The sequence below is a fragment of the Oncorhynchus gorbuscha genome, linkage group LG05 (assembly GCF_021184085.1).
Source record: "Oncorhynchus gorbuscha isolate QuinsamMale2020 ecotype Even-year linkage group LG05, OgorEven_v1.0, whole genome shotgun sequence".
In the NCBI taxonomy this organism is placed as follows: Eukaryota; Metazoa; Chordata; class Actinopteri; order Salmoniformes; family Salmonidae; genus Oncorhynchus; species Oncorhynchus gorbuscha.
Window position 1 is genome coordinate 57649858 of NC_060177.1, and position 15896 is coordinate 57665753.

At 43.3% G+C, this 15896-nt stretch overlaps 1 pseudogene; it reads right to left on the reverse strand.

Annotated features, from left to right (window-relative positions):
* LOC124036150 overlaps positions 1-15896 on the reverse strand; it is a 146945-nt pseudogene that overhangs the window by 88486 nt on the left and 42563 nt on the right.

Consider the following 15896-nt stretch of genomic DNA (forward strand, 5'->3'; position numbering starts at 1 on the left):
TGTAAAGAGAAATGGGGAATGTCCACTCACCGTTCCACTGCTCTCAAATGTAATATTTTATAAACATCAAGGAACCTTTACAGATCTCATTCTCACTTCTATAGATTTAGCAGACGGCTCCACAATTGCATTGCATGTGAGCCATGGACGTTCTCACAAAGCCAAAGGATGGTCAATCATTCTTAGAAGTTTGGTTTGTAATCAAAACAAACAAAAAAACAGGCAATTTGTTTTTATTTTTACTACAACAACATTTCTTAATAGGACGGTGTCAGATTCATGACATCATAAATCACATCTCTCGTTCCATGAGCATAAGTCTCTGTGTGCACACGTACTGTAGACCTAAATGTCATTACGTATAACACTCACAGAACCGGACCGCCGAATGTTGAAGCTCGTAGCGCATACAGCGCATACAAATCTTCTGTCCGATGTTGCAACACTCACTACCGAGTTCCAAACTGCCTCTGGAAGCAATGTCAGCACATAAACTGTTTGTTGGGAGCTTCCTGAAATGGGTTTCCATGGCCGAGCAGCTGCACACACGCCTAATATCACCATGCACAATTCCAAGCATCGGCATGATGAATCACGCTTCAGCATCTGGCAGTCCGACTGACGCTACCTGCTCCAATGCATATTGCCAACTGTAAAGTTTGGTGGAGGAGGAATAATGGTCTGGGGCTATTTTCCATGGTTCGGGCCCCTTAGTTCCAGTGAAGGGAAATCTTAACGCTACAGCACACAGGTCCCTAAGGTTCCATACAGGTTCCTAAAGCATACAGGTTCAGAACACAGGTTCCTAAGGTTCCATACAGGTTCCTAAAGCATACAGGTTCAGAACACAGGTTCCTAAGGTTCCATACAGGTTCCTAAAGCATACAGGTTCAGAACACAGGTTCCTAACGTGGACAGACAGACATCCTAGAGGATTCTGTGCTTCCAACTTTGAGGCAACAGTTTGGGGAATGCCCTTTCCTTTTTCAGCATGGCAATATCCCCATGCACAAAGCGAGGTCCATACAGAAATGGTTTGTCGAGATCGATGTGGAAGAACTTGAGTGTGCCAAGAGTGCAAAGCTGTCATCAAGGCAAAGGGTGGCTACTTTGAAGAATGTCAAATCTGAAATATATTTTGATTTGTTTAACACTTTTTTGTTTACTACATGATTCCATATGTGTTATTTCATAGTTTTGATGTCTTCACTATTATTCTACAATGTAGAAAATAGTCAAAATAAAGAAAAAAACATTGAATGAGTAGGTATCCAAACATTTGACTGGTACTGTGTATGTACATATATATTATTTACATAAGTGTTCGGGATGAAAAAACAACAACATGTTACTAAGATTATTATTTTTTTAAATATTGTTTATCAGTTATTTTAAGTACAAAATGGAAAATATGTTAGCTTCTATGTTAGCAGTAAACATTCATATGATTAGGCCCCATTCGGAAAGGGTAATTGAAACAACAAAACAGAGAAAATATTTTTTGACTATCCCAAGATGACATCAGAAAGATTGAACCACAGAGATACAATATAATACTATTTATTTCTGTGGATCGAAACATCCAATCTGAGCCCGCTCTACCATGCTATCTGAGTGTCCCATCTGCTGGGCTGTCTGAGACGTAGGAAAAGCAGTTATCAGGGCTGATGGATGACGAGGCTGATGATGTGAACACAGGTTCCTAACGCGGACGGACGGACGGACGGACAGACGGACAGACGGACGGACGGACGGACGGACGGACGGACGGACGGACGGACGGACGGACGGACGGACGGACGGACGGACGGACGGACGGACGGACGGACGGACGGACGGACGGACGGACAGACAGACAGACAGACAGACAGACAGACAGACAGACAGACAGACAGACAGACAGACAGACAGACAGACAGACAGACAGACAGACAGACAGACAGACAGACAGACAGGAAATGAGACGTGCCAACGACGGCTGTCTCTCCACCCCAACACCTCAATCAGAAACAGCAGCCTTCACATTTGAGCAGACCTCCTGAACTGAAGGACACATTACCAGGCTGTCAGTTAGACCAGGCAAAGACAGGGCAGCCTTGTGATGAATAGGATGATCTTAGCCTGTCCTCCTGTGCTCAAAGGCTAATTCTGGATTAACAGACACTAATTGAATGGGATTATTAATCATGCTAATTGTGACACTGTCTAATGCTGTCGGGGAAAGGTGGGAAATATGCCCCACAATATTGTAGACAGCAGTGGTGGTCAGTACCATTAAGATGAGGGAGGACGATTTATTTTTATGAGCATGGCCTTATTTCTATTACAGCATAATGGGTGACTGTCATTCATATTCCATTCAGCCAGTTCAATGTAACAGTAATAGATTTAGGCTACTACATGATACACAAATTGTCCCTATACCCATCATGAGGTTGTTACAACCTAGCACATGATTGAACGTTTACAAAGTAAGTGCACACAGGTTGAGAGACAAAATTGAAGACACAAACAGTGACACATGGACAGACAGTGACATTCACCCCCCTTGGCATTTTTCCTATTTTGCTGCCTTATAAACTGGAATTAAATTGGATTTTTGGGGTTCATTTGATTTATACATTATGCCTACCACTTTGAAGAGCAAAATGTATATTTTTTGTGAAAAAAAACAAGAAATAAGACAGAAACAGAAAACTTGAGCATTCATAACTATTCACCCCCCAGTCTCAAATCTCTAGAAGACTGAAACAGGTTTCCCTCAATAATTTCCCTGTATTTAGCACCATCCATCATTCCTTCCATTCTGACCAGTTTCCCAGTCCCTGCCGATGAAAAACATCCCCAGAGCATAATGCTGCCACCGCCATGCTTCTAGGTGGGGATGGTATCCTCGGGGTGATGAGAGGTGTTGCGTTTGCGCCAGACCTAGCGTCCCCGATGGCCAAAAAGCACAATTTATGTCTCATCTGACCAGAGTACCTTTTTCCATATGTTTGGGGAGTCTCCCACATGCTGTTTCTCAAACACCAAATGTTTGCTTATTTTTCTCTGGCCACTCTTCCGTAATGCCCAGTTCTGTGGAGTGTACGGCTTAAAGTGGTCCTATGGACAGATACTCCAATCTCCGCTGTGGAGCTTTGCAGCTCAGGGTTATCTTTGGTTTCTTTGTTGCCTGTCAGATTCATGCCCTCCTTGCCTGGTCCGTGAGTTTTGGTGGGTGGCCCTCTGTTGCGGTGCCATATTCTTTCCATTTTTTAATAATGAATTGAATGGTGCTCCGTGGGATGTTCAAAGTTGCTGATATTTTATTTATAACCCAACCCTGATCTGTACTTCTCCACAACTTTGTCCCTGACCTGTTTGGAGAGCCCCTTGGACTTCATGGTGCTGCTTCCTTGTTGGTGCCCCTTGCTTAGTGGTGTTGCAGATTCTGGGGCCTTTCAGAACAGGTGTATATATACTGAGATCATGTGACAGATCATGTGACACTTAAATAAAGTCCACATGGGTGCAATCTAACTCATTATGTGACTTCTGAAGGTAACTGGTTGCACCAGATCTTATTCAGGGGTTTTATAGCAAAGGGGGTGAATACATATGCACGCACCACTTTTCCATTTTTTATTTTTTTATCATTTTTAAACAAGAACAAGTTTTTTTTCATTTCACTTCATCAAATTGGATAATTTTGTGTATGTCCATTACATGAAATCCCCCCCAAAATCTATTTAAATTACATTACAAATTGGAAAAACACCAAGGGGGTGAATACTTTTGCAAGGCACTGTATAGGATGTAATCATTAGTCCAACAGTTGCAGATGAGAGTTTATATTGGACAATTTGTATGAAATTCAGTGAGGAGGATGGTCCCTCCCCCTTCCTCTTCTGAGGAGTCTCAACTTGTAGGCAGAGTTGTTAATCTGTACTATTAGGGAGTGAACCAAGCAGTGTAGAATATTGAAAACTGCTACTGAATCAACAGTGGATCAACTTCAGTAGGTATCACTTGTATTGAATTGGAGTAACAGATGACAGAGGAATGTGATATCTCATCAATCATCATGATCTCTGATAGTCTGTCCCTCTCAGCATTCTGAGCATGCCTCTTCTCCCTCCTCTCTCCATTTATGTGAATAGAGAGGTGAAGAGCTGGGGAACTGGAGAGCATCCTTCTCAGCTGGTAGACTCCTCCCTCTGCCAGCGTTGGGACAGCAGCAGCCTGGCACCACGTTGGCCAGCGTCAGGGAAGAGAGAGGCAGGGTAAAGCGTTGGGCGCCAGAAGACTGGCATATGCTGCTCCCAGTCAGATATGGCAGCAGTGGGAATGGAGCAGAGTGGGCATGAAGCTGGGAATGAGATCCTGGCTGTTTCTGAAAGAGCCACCTTCATATAGAAGACAGGCTGCATGGATGCGCATGCTTTAACATGGAGACTACTGTATTCACACACCATGCTCCTTTCAGCTAATTATCATTTCCTATCAACTATTGGGGCTCAGTAACTGTTGATTAAAATTGCTGTAGACAATCCTGCTAAGAGAGGAATACATTTTGAATGCAAAGGAATCTAAAACCACACACAGAAAGTCGTATTGCATAATTGTAGACTGTCCCTAGGGCTGTGGCGGTCACGTAATTTCGTCATTCGTAGGTTGTCAAGCAAATAACTGTCGGTCTCACGCCAATTGACCGTGAATGATCATAAACACATTTAGCATCTCCTTGCTTCCACACAGACTACAAGCCACTGATGCAGACCTTTGGAACATCTACATTTTAAAAAGTCTAATAAATCCATGTAATATAGCCTACACCTTCACAATAAATGCATTATTTATTTTAGACAGGTCTAAAGAAAAATGATAGGTGGAAAATGTAGTCTATTTCAGAAGAACAGAATCGCATACTCGGAGTTGTCCGTATGTTAGATCCTGATCTGGCTATGCCATATGGCTGTGGGCTATCCTAGTTCATTTAACAGACAAGATTTGGTTAGAATTCCGTGGCATTATTGTATAGTATGAAGAATACAATCGAACAAAGCTGAATAAATAGAAAGGATATTTTCTCCAAACGATTTGAGGGAGTGCGCACACACGGCTATTCTGTGTTGAGCAAAGAAATAGGTATTCCTACATGCTTAATTTAGAGTTATTAACTTTTTATGGCTGCAGGGGCAGTATTGAGTAGCTTGGATGAAAAGGTGCCCATTGTAAATGGCCAGCTCATCAGTCTCAGTTGCTAATATATGCATATTATTATTAGTATTGGATAGAAAACATTCTGAAGTTTCTAAAACTGTTTGAATTATGTATGTGAGTATAACAGAACTCCTATTGCAGGCAAAAAACAGAGAAATTCCACTTCCTGTTTGGATTTAGTCTGGGGGTGGCAGATTTTCAACCAAGCGCTCATTGAAATTACAGCGAGATATGGATGAGTTTTCACTTCCTATGCCTTCCACTAGATGTCAACAGTCAATAGAACTTTGTCTGATGACTCTAATGTAAAGGGGGGTCGAATGAGACAGGAAATAGTCACCACTGTCACGAGTTGACCATGCTTTCACCATGCGCGTTCACAGGGGAAGGACCTGCATTCCACCGGTCATCTGAAGTCATTCTAATTCTCTGGTTGGAATGTTATTCAAGATATATGTAAACAATATTCTAAAGATTGTTTCAGTACATCGTTTGACATGTTTCTACTGACTGTTACGGAACATTTGGACATTTCATCACATTACAGTGGACGCTCTTTGTGATTTTGGAATTGTTTACCAAACGCGCTAACCTAGGACTGCATTCTGATGAAGTTCATCAAAGGTAAGGAAACATTTATCATGTATTTTCTGGTTTCTGTTGACTCTAACATGGCTGCTAATTTGGCTACTGTTCTGAGCTCCGTCTCAGATTATTGCATTGGTGTGCTTTGTCCGTAAATTTATTTTGAAATCTGACACAGCGGTTGCATTAAGGAGAGGTATGTCTATAATTCCATGTAAGTCGCTCTGGATAAGAGTGTCTGTTAAATGACTTAAATGTAAATGTATGTAAATGTGTATAACTTGTATTATCATCTACATTTATGATGAATATTTCTGTTGAAACGATGTGGCTATGCAAAATCACTTGATGTTTTTGGAACTATTGAATCTAATATGCCAATGTAAACTCTCTTTATCAAACAAAACATGAATTATTGTGTAACATGAAGTCATATGAGTGTCATCTGATGAAGATAATTCAAGGTTAGTGATTCATTTTCTCTATTTCTGCTTTTTGTGAATGCTACATTTTGCTAGAAAATGGCTGTGTTTATTGTGGTTTGGTGGAGACCTAACATAATCGTTTGTAGTGCTTTCGCTGAAAAGCCACTTGGTGGGATTAACAACAAGATTAACTTTAAAATGATATCAGACACATGTATGTTTTAGGAATTGTAATTATGAGATTTCTGTGGTTTGAATTTGGCGCCCTCTATTTTCACTAATAGTTGTCATATCCATCCCGTTAGCGGGATTACAGCCATAGCAAGTTAATGTAACTTTAGTTGTTCTACAAAGTTTGGGCTATATGTTTAGATGATTTTTAATACATTGTAAGGCTGCATGATGCAACTTTAATGATGATTTGAAAAAATGTGCTTGAAAGGCATGAGCTCTGCTTTGTTTATTTGCGCAGGCTGTACACACTTTATCAGTCTCTCATTCACAATTTGACAAGCACTTGATAATGCTTCGAATTTCCCGGCGGCATCACCTGTGTGTAACCGTAATGCACCCTAAAAAATCCATGCCTTTTGCCGTTCTCCGAAGCACCTCTCACTCACATGGTTCTCCACTTGATCGGGTCATTCTCACAGGCTACAAGTGAAGACAGACACTTCGTGGATGCAACTGCACGTGTCAATTCCAAGGTGTATATTGAAGATATTGGAAGAACTGTCCACATTTACTTTTCTTCAGACAACAATATGAGTAGGCCTAACGAACAGCAAATGCACTAGCTTATGTCAATATTATCCCCCATAGTACAAACGTCAACCTATTCTACTCTGTGCGAGAATTAAATATTCCAAACATAGTCTGGGAAAGTTGTGGGATGCGATAGATCCCAAATTAATACAACCACTAGCATAAGAAAAAGTTCTTTTTTTTCGCAATGAGGCTGACGCAAGAGATCAGAATGTTTAACTTAAACTATTAGGCTATAACTTCACATTATAAGTGCAGTAATGCGCACACTGCAGTGGGCTATAAGCGCAAATGTTTCATTAGCAGGAAAACACCATTGTCAAAAGTGACAAATGTCAAATGTGATTATGCATGTGATGCTTTTTTATAAAGGTGCATTTCTATGGTGAAAGTGATCTTCCCCGAACTTGAAACTCATGCGCTGCTTATGGATGCCAGATAGGCTCTACACCCATTGTAAAGGTGATTAATGTGCTTCATTTGAAGAAGTTATTTTTCCACTTTAGTTGTGATACAAACCATATCAAAACATATAAACCTATGGGCTAGGCTAAATGAGGTGTGCAATTATGATTAGAAGAAGTTGCAAAAAAAGGCGTTGTTTCTTTCCTTATGCTGGGCATAATTCACAAGTGATCATCTATAATTCACAAGTGATAGGCTAATATTGTCACCCATCAGACTATTCTTGATGTAATCTTGACGTAATCTCTTGATGTAATATATACAGTGCATTCGGAAAGTATTCCTTGACTTTTTACACATTTTCTTATTCTAAAATGGATTAAATACTGTCGTTTTTTCCCTCATCAATCTACACTCTATACCCCTCAATGACAAAACGAAAAGTGTTTTAGAAATTTTAGACATTTAAGACATTTACATTTAAGTAATTTAGCAGACGCTCTTATCCAGAGCGACTTACAAATTGGTGCATTCATCTTATGACATCCAGTGGAACAGCCACTTTACAATAGTGCATCTAAATCTTTTAAGGGGGGGGGGGGTGAGAAGGATTACTTTATCCTATCCTAGGTATTCCTTAAAGAGGTGGGGTTTCAGGTGTCTCCGGAAGGTGGTGATTGACTCCGCTGTCCTGGCGTCGTGAGGGAGTTTGTTCCACCATTGGGGAGCCAGAGCAGCGAACAGTTTTGACTGGGCTGAGCGGGAACTGTACTTCCTCAGTGGTAGTGAGGCGAGCAGGCCAGAGGTGGATGAACGCAGTGCCCTTATTTGGGTGTAGGGCCTGATCAGAGCCTGGAGGTACTGAGGTGCCGTTCCCCTCACAGCTCCGTAGGCAAGCACCATAGTCCATAGACCATTTAGCAAATGTATTGAAAACAAAAATCTGAAATATCACATTTACATAAGTTTTTTTTTAAAGGGAAGGGGTCTCAATATTTTCCGAATGCACTGTATGTGTGAAATTTGTTTTGATTTATAATGGACCCTTAATCATGCACCTGTCTTGAAACAGGGGCAGGGGAAATTACATGTTACGCTTTCCCATGGTTCATTTTCATGCCAGCCAGGTAGGCTATACTCCTGTTGTATGCAATGTGCTTAATATTAGGAAAGTTGAGAAATAAATATAGTAGGCCTTGCCTATAGAAAGCTGATGAGATCCTCCTCTTTTTAGTAGAGGCCATCACTCTGTTTTCTGGCTCAATTGAATAGCCTATAGAAATGTTGCACAACATGAGCTCATGGGCTCTCATGAAGTGTTTGATTTTTGATTACATTTGCATTGATGTCAAAGTGATTAGAGGGATAGTAGAGTGCTGAACAAGGCAGTGGGCAAGTTTGGTAGGCTACTAAAGACCATCAGCAGCATCAGAGCTTGGAGAATCCTAATTAGCGTGACTAAACGGTGACAAGGAATGTGACTGCCTTCATAACTCGTGACCGTGGGTGTGGCGGTAATATGGTCACCGCAACAGCCCTCTTGTCAGCCTATCCTGGTTGTTTGAGTGCGTCACAAGCCTTGGGAGAAAGAGGCCAACTGGAAATGCAGGGAAACAATTATTTGACATCAAAGAAGTCGGCAACATCCCCCCTGCCCCGCCTTTCCAGGCTTTCAGCAACAAAACAGCTATTGAGTAATCAGATCCCAATCCGAAGACAGACCTACTATAAAATCACTGCTCCACATTTTGTGGAGAAAAAGCACACTGTCTTCCCAATAGAGCCATTCAATATTTCATGTTGTTACACAATCATTTCCTTTTTAATGATCTAATTGTGACTCTTATGCAAATGTCACAGGCTGTGATTTGTTGGAGACCTTGAGTCTGTCCCTAACATGAATCAGCCCCATGACTCATCCTTCCCCATCCAGCAGGTTCCAAGTGTACTGGAGTCTCTGTCTCTGTCTAATAATGTATCCAGGGTGCACTGGAAACTGAGACCGTACCACAACCCATACACTCCGTAACCAGTTCACATGTCACGATTAAATCTTCTCTCACAGCAGTCCTTTTTCACAACAGATGACACAACATATAGTCAATCTTCGCTCCACTGGGGAAAAAAAACTTTGAGATCATTGTCTTTGAGATGCATTGTATTGCCATAGTGAATAACATAGTCATCCATTTTTTACATTTTGCTTTTGAGTCATATAGCAGATGCTCTTATCCAGAGCGACTTACAATTAGTGCATTCATCTTAACTTCTTCGATATAGGGGGCGCTCTTTTAATTTTTGGATAAAAAAACTTTCCCGTTTTAAACAAGATATTTTGTCACAAAAATATGCTCGACTATGCATATAATTGACAACTTTGGAAAGAAAACACTCTGACGTTTCCAAAACTGCAAAGATATTATCTGTGAGTGCCACAGAACTGATGCTACAGGCGAAACCAAGATGAAATGTCAAACAGGAAATGGCCCAGATTTTGAAGGCACTGTGTTCCAATGTCTCCTTATATGGCTGTGAATGCGCCAGAAATGAGCCTACACTTTCTGTCGTTTCCCCAAGGTGTCTGCAGCATTGTGACGTATTTGTAGGCATATCATTGGAAGATTGACCATAAGAGACTACATTTACCAGGTGCCCGCTTGGTGTCCTCTGTCGAAATTATTGCGTAATCTCCAGCTACGTACATTTTTCCATTTGCTTCAGAGGAGAAACCCAACTGCCACGAATGATTTATCATCGAATAGATATGTGAAAAACACCTTGAGGATTGATTCGAAACAACGTTTGCCATGTTTCTGTCCATATTATGGAGTTAATTTGGAAAAAAGTTTGGCGTTGTAATGACTGAATTTTCAGGGTTTTTTTCTTAGCCAAACGTGATGAACAAAACGGAGCGATTTCTCCTACACAAATAATATTTTTGGAAAAACTGAACATTTGCTATCTAACTGAGAGTCTCCTCATTGAAAACATCCAAATTGTTTTTGTGAAAATGTTGCCTGCTGAATGCTAGGCTTAATGCTATGCTAGCTATCAATACTCTTACACAAATGCTTGTGTAGCTATGGTTGAAAAGCATATTTTGAAAATCTGAGATGACAGTGTTGTTAACAAAAGGCTAAGCTTGTGAGCCAATATATGTATTTCATTTCATTTGCGATTTTCATGAATAGTTAACGTTGCGTTATGGTAATGAGCTTGAGGCTATTATTACACTCCCGGATACGGGATTGCTCGATGCAAGACGTTAAGATAGCTGGGAAAGAGGACAACATATCAGAGGTGTAGCGAGCACATTTTCACTCAATAAAGTAGTTATCAGCAAAGTCAGGGCTAGCAGGAACATATACATTTTTTTGGTGGGGTGGGGGTTCAGAGATCCCTCATGCTTGAGTCTGAAATCGGCATTGTTGTCAGTGCGATATCACAGGCAAATGTTATGTATAGGGTGAACTCACGTTATAGAGGATGTCCACCCATCCCTCCATGGTGATGCACTGGAAGACAGTCAGAATAGCAAAGAGGATGTTGTCGAAGTTGGTGATGCCGTAGTTGGGGCCGATCCAGTATTCCTGACACACAGTGCCATTCTCACAGGTCCTCGCTGGAGCCTCCATACCACAGGGGAACTCTGCTGCCTGCTCACCTGAGACACACACACAAACACACACACACAAACACACACGCGCAGGTACACACACAGAGGAATGTACGTTACATTGTATTTAAGTAACTTAGCAGACACTCTTATTCAGAGTAGTGACTGCATACATTTCGTATTGTATCTCTTAACAGGGCCATTTCTGATACAAGACCCAAGATGTGGCCATCCTCCTTTCCCTGAGAGGGGACTTCTTAACCTTAGCAAAAATGAAAACTCAAAATCACATGTTTATGCAACTGCTTTAAACGCTGGTTAGTAGCTATGGGTCTTTGTAAAGTTAGTGTACCTTTTATTGGGTCATGGCTAGAATGTAATGCTCCGTTCGCTAAATGGCAGCGAGACAACAGCAGCAGTACTGCAAGCACAGACAAACATGCACGCATACTGGCATGCATACATGTAAAAGAAGTGGTTCATTGAACTACACTAGCGTGAAGAGACCTAAAAACATGCCTTAGCTCCCAGAATTATACTGTAGGCTTTACATCAGCACATACTTCATTTTATATCAACTCTAAATATGCAAGTTCTTGCAGTTACACAAAGTGAATAAGATTTCATAGCGATGTGCATTGCACATACCTGTATCAGTACTGAAACAGGTCCGGTGGAACTTGCCCATGTAAAAGTCCAGGCCGATGATGGCGAACATGAGGATAGCAAAGAAGAGCAGCATACCGATCTGCAGCAGAGGCACCATGGCTTTCATGATGGACTTCAGAACCACCTGAAGACCTGAGATAGAGCACGTTTTCACTTCACTCCCTCCCATGTTATAGTATTAACGTTGGTCATGGGAGAGACCCCAAATGGCTCTTTAAGATCCTCTGTTTAACATTTCCTGTTATCCAAATGACATATGACAACATAACCAAAAAGGTCATGTATAACTAGATATTTTAATGCTTGGATGACAAACTTACAAGAATAAACACATCCAAACAGAACATTTTTTTTTTTTTCGCAGTGATTCCAGAGTCATTGTACTTACTAGGGATTCCAGAGTCATTGTACTTACTAGGGATTCCAGAGTCATTGTACTTACTAGGGATTCCAGAGTCATTGTACTTACTAGGGATTCCAGAGTCATTGTACTTACTAGGGATTCCAGAGTCATTGTACTTACTAGGGATTCCAGAGTCATTGTACTTACTAGGGATTCCAGAGTCATTGTACTTACTAGGGATTCCAGAGTCATTGTACTTACTAGGGATTCCAGAGTCATTGTACTTACTAGGGATTCCAGAGTCATTGTACTTACTAGGGATTCCAGACACTAGTTTCAGTGGCCTCAGGACCCGTACTGCCCTCAGAGTTCTCAAGTCAAAGTCTGCTCCCACTGTGGCCAGCATCCTGTTAACAAACAAACAAACAACAGACCTGGAGATGAACAATCAGACTGACAATACTACAATCTGTGCAACCATCCATCATAAACACACATCGTATCATTGACATTATGAACGATTGAGGGAAGTCAAGATCATCAATAGCAAATCTCCAAACATTGCATTACTGATAAATAAACAGGAATTATTAGCTTGTGAGTGTACAACTTTCCCCAGCATTCATGGGGAACTTGCATGTGATATAAATCTAAATGTCTCTGAAAATGAGGTCCTACGTTTTGTATTACCTAAAACTACAGGGGTTATCATGTGCTGTGTGTCTGACACTCGTGTGTTAATTGAGTATCGGCAGGGCTGATTTAGAATACATAACTACAGCATCTTACGCATCTACAGGGACAGAGAGACAGTGTGGAGAATGCGAATGACTTCATATGGACGTTGATATGCAGAGGGGGCACTGACACAGAGAAAGTGGATAGCAGCACAGTACACATGACTTCAGATCTCCACTTTCCCTGTAGGTTTCAGGAGAACTCTTATTCAAATGTGTGGTGCTCCTCTCCCTGGTGGCCAGTTTCAGGCTGAGCCGGTGAAAAGCAGCAGCATTTCCTCACTCTCCTGGGCGTCTGACTGCATAATCAAGACACGTCTGCCTAAAACTTCATCGTTAGAGGATCTGACTGTACTTTCACACTCACGGAGGAGAGGAGCAGAAAGGGGAGAGAGGAGAGCGGAAAGAGGCTGGCGGGGAGAGAAAGGGTGATGTGGAGAGAGGTAGGAGGGGGAGGAGGAGGAGAAGAGAAAAGGAGGAGGGGAGAGAGAAAGGGGATATGCATTAGCTTCACAGCCTGTCCAATCAGCCCACAGCCTCTTCCTCTTGCAGAATGCTATTGTGGAAATGGAGCTGGCCTGTGGAGAGCAGCTCCACCTCCAATAGTCTGGTCCAGGGGGACAGACAGACAGGCCAGATCAGCATCATGTTACTGAGGCTGACGAGTGTTATTGTACACCCACTATCTAATCCACTGGCTGGGCAGAGACACAGACTGGGGTCTGGGGAGGTGCTGCACTGAAATTAGTGGTATAATCTCTGCACTGAGAGCAGGAGGGGGAGACAAAGAGGGAGGGAGGGAGGGAGGGAGGGAGGGAGGGAGGGAGGGAGGGAGGGAGGGAGGGAGGGAGGGAGGGAGGGAGGGAGGGAGGGAGGGAGGGAGGGAGGGAGGGAGGGAGGGAGGGAGGGAGGGAGGGAGGGAGGGATAGCAGAAAGCATAAGGGGGAGATTGTGTTGTTGTAATTGCAAAAGAAAGGTTTGAGGATTACCTAAAAGGATTACCTAAATCACACTGTTTCAAGAATTTTACAGTCATGTATTCTTCATATGACCCAGAATCATACATTGCTTTGTGATCACAGTAAAATGTATGCCACATTCGTAATCTACTGTACGCCACAAAGATTTGATATCCCCGGGATATAGGCTAACATAAGGAAAGTAGAAGGAATCTCTGCAGGGTGAGGCAACCAATAATTGTTGTGGTTCAGCTGATATTCTTTTTCCTTTCTACGGGATCTTAATTAATCACAGCCTACTTACAGTATATACTCCCATCTGGGATTACCTTCATTAGAAAGGAAAGAATGAGGAAATGAAGTGACTCAAATTTTCCCCACATCAACTAGTGCGTATCAGACTGTAAGTAATATACAGTACGTTGGCAGAGGGCTATAATTTCCTGCTTTTGTCTATCCCAGTGAGATAACCCCGTCTCCCATCATGATCTGCCATGCTATTCTAACGTTCCCGACTGCAGCTGGCATTCTGAAATATACATCACTTACTGTATCCTCAGTGAAATGAGCACTCTGCTTCTCTCTCTCCCTGCCTGCGTCCCTGCCTGCCTCTCTCCCTGCCTCTCTGCTTGCCTGCCTCCCTCCCTGCCTCTCTGCTTCCCTGCCTCCCTCCCCTCTGCTGGCCTGACTCCTCCCTGCCTCTCTGCTGGCCTGCCTCCCTCTCTGCCTCTCTGATGGCCTGCCTCCCTCTCTCTGCCTCTGCTTGCCTGCCTCCCTCTCTGCCTCTCTGCTTGCTTCTCTGCTGGCCTGCCTCCCTCTCTGCCTCTCTGATGGCCTGCCTCCCTCTCTCTGCCTCTGCTTGCCTGCCTCCCTCTCTCCCTCCCTCCCTGCCTCTCTGCTTGCCTGCCTCCCTCCCTCCCTGCCTCTCTGCTTGCCTGCCTCCCTCCCTCCCTGCCTCTGCTTGCCTGCCTCCCTCCCTTCCTGCCTCTCTGCTTGCCTGCCTCCCTCCCTCCCTGCCTCTCTGCTTGCCTGCCTCCCTCCCTCCCTGCCTCTGCTTGCCTGCCTCCCCCCTCCCTCTCTGCTTGCCTCCCTCCCTCCCTCTGCCTGCTTGTCTGCCTCCCTCCCTCCCTGCCTGCCTCCCCCTGCCTCTCTGCTTGCCTGCCTCCCTCCCTCCCTGCCTCTCTGCTTGCCTGCCTCCCTCCCTCCCTGCCTCTGCTTGCCTGCCTCCCTCCCTGCCTGCCTCTCTGCTTGTCTGCCTCCCTCCCTCCCTGCCTCTTTGCTTGCCAGCCTCCCTGCCTCTCTGCTTGCCTGCCTCCCAACCTGCCATTGTTTATCCCTACAGAAAAAAGAGAAGCCTCAGGTCCTCGTACATACTCCTGACTGAACCAGTCTCAACATGAGGCAAAACTCTGCATGCAAATACAGATCAGATGATGTCCTCGTTTTCTGGGCTTATATTTTAGCTTTATAATATACTCCTTTAACACTACCAAAATAGGGTTGAGATACAAAATGATGACAATTCAAAACCGAATGGAATTCAGTTACACAGAGGAGATATTGGCAAACCAATTATCTGGGTTACATTTAGTTTTTTCAAGCTCCTGGAACGAAGTGATGGGAAGCTAACCATGGACTGGATTGGCTGGAGTTCAACACCAACCCTACCAGGACCTGTCTGCATCTGACATCACTGGGTTTTAAACCCTGGCTGTATCACTGCTTCAGTCACCAGAAAGGAAAGAACAGGTGTGTTTTCCATCTCCAACGTGGCCAGTATTGCTCAGATGAGGAGGCCCACATTGGACGGCTCCCAGTGGCCTTTAATAAGGCTGGTCAGAGACTTTCTCTGCCATCTCTTTATCCCACATAGCCCTGGCAGCAGACAGAGCAGACAGCGGAGTCACAGTGAGGGCACTGAACACGCAGGCATCTGCTATAGGACTATACTTAAGGGACTAGAGCGAGGACAGCATTAACGTGTTACCCCAACATTGCAGAGTGAGACTATAAAACACTAGTCCCTTAAGTATACACTGAGTGTGCAAAACATTAAGGACACCTGCTTTGTCCATGACATAGACTGACCAGGTGAATCCACGTGCAAGATATGTTCCGCTATCGCTGTCACTGATGGGTAGGAGACAGGTTAATAAAGAAGGCGTTTTAAGCCTTGACACAATTGAG